Here is a 7,030-nt window from a genome sequence, read left to right as displayed (position 1 = left end):
CAATTGACTCAAATTATGTCAATTAGCCTATCAGAAGCTTCTAAAGCCATGACATCATTTTCTGGAATTTTCCAAGCTGTTTAAAGGCACAGTCAACTTAGTGTATGTAAACTTCTGACCCACTGGAATTGTGATACAGTGAATTATAAGTGAAATAATTGTCTGTAAACAATAGTTGAAAAAATTACAAAGTAGATGTCCTATGTCCTAACCGACTTGTTAACAAGACATTTGTGGAGTGGTTGAAAAATGAGTTTTAATGACTCCAACCTAAGTGTATGTAAATTTCCGACATCAAGTGTACATACTCCAATCAGAAGCTACGGATTACAGGAAACATCCTCACTGAGCTAAAGGGTAGACCTGCAGCCGCTTTCAAGGAGCGGGACTCTAACCCGGAAGCTTATAAGAAATTCCTCTATTTTTGCCGACGAACCATCAAACAGGCAAAGCCTCAAAACAGGACTAAGATTGGATCATACTACACCGGCTCCGGCACTTTTCGGGTGTGGCAGGGCTTGCAAACTATTAGACTACAAAGGGAAGCACAGCCACGAGCTGCCCAGTGACACGAGCATACCAGAAGAACTAAACAACTTCTATGCTCCCTTCGAGGCAAGTGACACTGAAGCATGCATGAGAACATCATCTGTTCYGGATGACTGCGTGATCACGCTCTCCGTAGCCGATGTGAGTAAGACCTTAAAACAGGTCAACATTCACAAGGCCCATAGGGCCAGATGGATTGCCAGGATGTGTACTCCGAGCATGCGCTGACCAACAGGCAAGTGTCTTCACTGATATTGTCAACCTCTCCCTGTCTGAGTCTGTAATACCAACATGTTTGAAGCAGACCACCATAGTCTCTGTGCCCAAGAACACTAAGGTAATGTGCCTAAATGACTACCGACCCATAGCACTCATATCTGTAGCCATGAAGAACTTTGAAAGGCTGGTCATGGATCACATCAACACCATTATCCCAGGAACCCTAGACCCAATCCAATTTGCATACCGCCCCAACAGGTCCACAGATGATGCAATCTCTATTGCACTCCACACTGCCCTTTCACACCTGKACAAAAGGAACACCTACTGTATGTGAGAATGCTATTCATTGACTACAGCTCAGCGTTCAACACTATAGTGCCCTCAAAGCTCATCACTAAGCTAAGGACACTGGGACTAAACACCTCCCTCTGCAACTGGATTCTGGACTTCCTGATGGGCCGCCCTCAGGTGGTAAGGGTAGGTAACAACACATCCACCACGCTGATCCTCAGCATGGGGGCTCCTCAGGGGTGCGTGCTCCGTCCCCTCCAGTACTCCCTGTTCTCTCATGCTTGCATGGGCAGGCACGACTCCAACACCATCATTAAATTTGCCAACGAYACAACAGTGGTAGGCCTGATCACCGACAACAACGAGACAGTYTATAGGGAGGAGGTCAGAGACCTGGCCGTGTGGTGCCAGGACAACAACSTCCCCCTCAATGTGATCAAGACAAAGGAGATGATTGTGGACTACAGAAAAAGGAGGAACGAGCACGCCCCCATTATCATCGATGTGGCGGTAGTGGAGCAGCTTAAGAGCTTCAAGTTCCTTGGTGTCCACATCACCAACAAACTAATATGGTCCAAGCACACTAAGACAGTCRTGAAGAGGGCACAGCAAAACCACCATAATGTCCCTCAGATCCTCAAAAGGTTCTACAACTGCACCATCGAGAGCATCCTGACGGGTTGCATCACTGCCTGGTATGGAAACTGCTCTTCCTCCAACCGTAAGGCACWACAGAGGATAGCGCAAACAGCCCAGTACATCACTGGGACCAAGCTTCCTGCAATCCAGGACCTGTATACTAGGCGGTGTCAGAGGAAGGCCCTAGAAAGTGTCAAAGACTCCAGCCAACCTAATCATAGACTTTTCTCTCTGCTACCGCATGGCAAGCGGTACCGGAGCGCCAAGTCTAGGTCCAAGTGGCTTCTTAACAGTTTCTACCTCCAAGCCATAAGACTCCTGAACAGCTAACCAAATGACTACCCAGGACTATTTGCATTGCCCCCCTCTTTTACGCTGCTGCTGCTCTCTGTTTATTATCTATGAATTGTCACTTTAATAACTCTACCTGCATGTACATATTACCTCAATTACCTCGATTAACTGGTGCCCCCGCACATTGACTCTGTACCGGTACCCGCTGGGGTGGTAGGTAGCCTAGTGGTTAGGGCRTTGGACTAGTAACCGAAAGGTTGCAAGATCAAACCCCCGAGCTGACATGGTAAAAATCTGTTGTTCTGCCCCTGAACAAGGCAGTTAAGCTTTTAAGGATCTCTACAGATCGATGTCCAACCCTCGGGACGCTTGAGCTAATCTGCTCTAATGCGATTAGCATGAACTTTTCCCAGGACATACTGTAGACATATCTGATATTGGCAGAAAGCTTAAATTCTTGTTAATCTAACTGCACTGTCCAATTTAAAGTAGCTATGCTATTTCATGCTATTGTTTGAGGAGAGTGCACATTTATGAACTTGAAAAGTTATTCATTAACCAATTAGGCACATTTGGTTAGTCTTGATACAACATTTTGAACAGGAATGAAATGGTTCATTGGATCAGTCTAACACTTTGCACATACACTGTTGCCATGTAGTGGCCAAAATCTAAATTGCACCTGGGCTGGAATAATACATTATGGCCTTTATCTTGCATTTCAAAGATGATGGTACAAAAAAATACATTTTTTTTTGTTTTTTCTTTGTATTATCTTTTACCAGATCTAATGTGTTATATTCTCCTACATTAATTTCCCATTTCCACAAACTTCAAAGTGTTTCCTTTCAAATGTTATCAAGAATATGCATATCCTTGCTTCAGGTCCTGAGTTACAGGCAGTTAGATTTGGGTATGTCATTTTTGTCAAACATTGTGAAAAAAAGGGRTGGATCCTTATTAGTCAATTGATAGTGACATAATGTCCCTAGCAAAGTCWATTTTTTGTCTCCTCAGCTATAGAAGGTTGTTGCTCAGCCTCTCAATGTCAAATAAAGGAAACAATGACATCCCCATACGCATCGGAGTCACGTCTTAACCGAGTGTTTTACAGCTTGTTTCTAGCATAAAGTATCACAGAACAAATGCAGTAATAATCAGATCTGTTTTATAGTCCTGTGCTATTAGCCATTTTTTTATTGAATAAAAGGTAGGTCTATGGCATATCCTCTCATACACCCTCAATTTGTGTCCTGSTGTTAACTTAGCAGCCCTTCACTGATACTGAGATAGGCTATTTAAAGAGTACATGGTGGTTGGAAGAATTGGCAGACAATAGCAGCCTATGGTCGWCTGTCAAACAGTTATGCCTACCTCTTATTTCTTAAATAGGGAGAAATAGACTCCAATACAAAGCCCTCTTGTTGTTCGTAAAATTGAATTAAAATTAAGACTGTTAAAAGGAATTATGCCTTCTCAAATTTGCCTACTTTCAGCACCATGAGCAGTCCATTTCTGATTGATTGCTGCTTCATGTTTCAGCACCACAATGTAAGTTACTCGAATMTGKCTTATTGTGAGGTCAATAACTCTGATAAATACATCAYGGGCAAGAAACATATTGTTTTTATTAAAATCAATTATAGTAGTAGCAAGCTMTCTAAGTTGACCATCACACTCTCAATCCCTCTCGTTGACTGAAATCTCAAAAGCATGACCCTCCACCATTTTCCTCCAGGTACCCTTTCTGTACATTTTGATCCATCCCTTAGGCCCTTAGGATGTCTTTTAATTGTCATTTCTAGCATGGTTCTAGCAGCTATGCCCAGTGACACAAGGCTACCTGACGAGCTAAATTACTTCTATGCGCGCTTCGAGGCAAGCAACACTGAAGCATGCATGAGAGCAGCAGCTGTTGCAGACAACTGTGTGATCATGCTCTCTGTAGCCAATGTGAGTAAGACCTTTAAGGGCTTGCAAGTAAGCATTTCTCTGTAAGGTCTACACCTGTTGTATTCGGTGCACGTGACAAATACAATTTGATTTGATTTAGTGCAATAATTGTGATATTACTACTGATACATAGCACACGATTCAACATCATCCTCACTATCATCATTATCAGAATAATCAGGTCAGTTGGCCCACTTTAAAACCATTGACATAATTGCTATCAGATAATATCTGGCTGAGGGAAGATAGAGTTTATGCGACTTAGAAATGTCATCCAATTCTTCTGACAACAAAGTATGATGATACACTCTCAGAGGGAAACAACTGTGGCACTTAAAAAAATCAATGAGAGAAAACCGTTGAACTCTTTTTAAAGTGAATGATCGATAAATATTGCTACAAGGGCCTCGTTTTTTCCGAAAGTTTCACAATTTCTATGTCGCCGGCATTAAAGAAAATGCCTCAAAACATCTCCATTGACTAAAGATGATAGTTGCTGTTTGAACAGCTGCACTCATTTGTCTGCCACCCTCTTCAGGTCTTTTCAGAGAAGCTTTATCCAAGGAATGTTCTCATTCACAAACAGACAGACAAATACAGCCATAGAGAAATGAATGACTCACCTAACAGTCCTCACTCACCTAACAGTCCTCTGTTAGGTGACCTTGAATTGAGCATTCTGAACAAACAACTAGGCTATATCAAACACTGTCTGTATACATTGTTGTTCAGTGGTATATACTGGATGTCCTATCCAAAATACTGCATGTATGAAGTATGGGGGATGAAAGACTCTGGATCTTATTTGGAATGGGTAGCCTATTGTCTGTTTGGGCTACATAACTGGAGCTAAAGTATTTACAGTTGAAGTCATAAGTTTACATACACTTAGGTTGGAGTCATTAAAACTCTTTTTTCAACCACCCCCCAAATGTCTTGTTAACAAACTATAGTTTTGGCAAGTCGGTTAGGACATCTACTTTGTGCGTGACACAAGTAATGTTTCCAACAATTGTTAACAGACAGATTATTTCACTTATAATTCACTGTATCACAATTCCATTGGGTCAGAAGTTTACATACACTAAGTTGACTGTGCCTTTAAACAGCTTGGAAAATTCCAGAACATTATGTCATGGCTTTAGAAGCTTCTGATAGGCTAATTGACATAATTTGAGTCAATTGGAGGTGTACCTGTGGATATATTTCAGGGCCTACCTTCAAACTCAGTGCCTCTTTGCTTGACATCATGGGAAAATCAACAGAAATCAGCCATGACCTCAGAAAGAAAATTGTAGACCTCCACAAGTCTGGTTCATCCTTGGGAGCAATTTCCAAACACCTGAAGGTACCACGTTCATCTGTACAAACAATAGTACGCAAGTATAAACACCATGGGACCACGCAGCCATCATACCGCTCAGAAAGGAGACGCGTTCTGTCTCCTAGAGATGAACGTACTTTGGCGTGAAAAGTGCAAATCAATCCCAGAACAACAGCAAAGGACCTTGTGAAGATGCTGGAGGAAACAGGTACAAAAGTATCTATATCCACAGTAAAACGAGTCCTACATCGACATAACCTGAAAATAAGCTCATCAAGGAAGAAGCCACTGCTCCAAAACAGAAGACAGATGTAGTTTTTATGCCCTGATATCTGGAGCGGGCAGTGAAAAGTTTGATTAAACAATTCAGAGACTGAAACGAATAAATCGGATGACTTACATTTAATTATTAAGGAGAGCAAATCAATATACAATCCCCAAATCAGCTGTAACTGTCAACACTAAAACAAAGCTAAATTTAAATGATGTTTGAGTGAGTGCCATGCAGGGCTACGGACCAGAAGGTTGAGGGTTCGCAGACCACCACAGCCGACCTTACTCTCCCTGCCTGTTTCACTAGGCCTAGACAACAATCAGAGCCTGCTGCAGACAATATTCAGCTCGGGGGAAGTCAGATGTTGAACATTTTGATGCCATATTTATAATAATATAAAATATATGCAACACATTTTCCACCAACAGTTTCTGTGCCAATGCACCACACAACCAATACACAAAGCATAGAGGAAATACATACCCTGTCTGTGACGTACAGACCACTTGGATCTTCTTTGAGGAGGTAGGGGAGGAGTAAAATGGCTGCAGTAACCTTGAGACCTTCAATTGGAGGGTGTGTAATAAAACATCTGGATTATAATCAATATAAGTAGAACGACTGCATACTGTACAGGGTACATGACAAATGTAATGACGGATTACTGGGATCGAGGTCAGACGAGCAGACTTAGTCAATTACATACTGCAACTAGYGATTGTCTCATTATGCTGGTGAAAATGTGATGGAATAACTAACGTGAGAAGAACATATTCAAGCCAGCACATTATGTCTGGGTAGGCACAATGTGGTGCAAAAAGGTTATTCGCTTGTGAATGAATGTGAGTAGGAATACTAAAGAATTCTTACATATCACTGTGTGGTCTCTCAACGAGGAGTACTTCTGAATGAGTGCTGTGGACACAGCCATGTATTTCTGGGTAGTGGGGTACCTACAGCAAACTAGAAACATACTACATTACAGTTAGACTGACAATTCTGTTCAGAATACAAATGCATTTGATTGATGGTGTTGATTATCGTCAAGTAAAAGCTGAGTACGTGATATGCTATCAGCTGCAGTGATTATGACAAGACAGTATGGAGAGGGAGAGTGTGGAGGACAGAGACAGGAGGAACAGAACACACAACAACTACACTGTAAATATATTCATTCACCATTAAGTTAGTATTGGTAAAGACAAAGAAATAACACAGAACACACTATAATCACACTTCAAATACATCCAAAGACTTTATAGAGGCTAACCAGTTTGTTGCTCCATAGTGAGCTTTAAAACCTGGTCTTGCTTTGGTTTGAGATACAGAGGACAGAACACACCCCAATACACCAACCTGAAAGACATCAATTAGAAACAAACACAATATAAAAACATGAGTATTTAATATCAAATGCATCTAACTAACCTGATCATAGTCTCAGTTTTGTTCCGCACATTGAATATAGTTGCGGAGAGTCCCTG

This window comes from Salvelinus sp. IW2-2015, unplaced genomic scaffold, assembly GCF_002910315.2.
Source record: "Salvelinus sp. IW2-2015 unplaced genomic scaffold, ASM291031v2 Un_scaffold2241, whole genome shotgun sequence".
NCBI classification, from domain to species: Eukaryota; Metazoa; Chordata; class Actinopteri; order Salmoniformes; family Salmonidae; genus Salvelinus; species Salvelinus sp. IW2-2015.
This window is presented reverse-complemented; position numbering follows the sequence as displayed.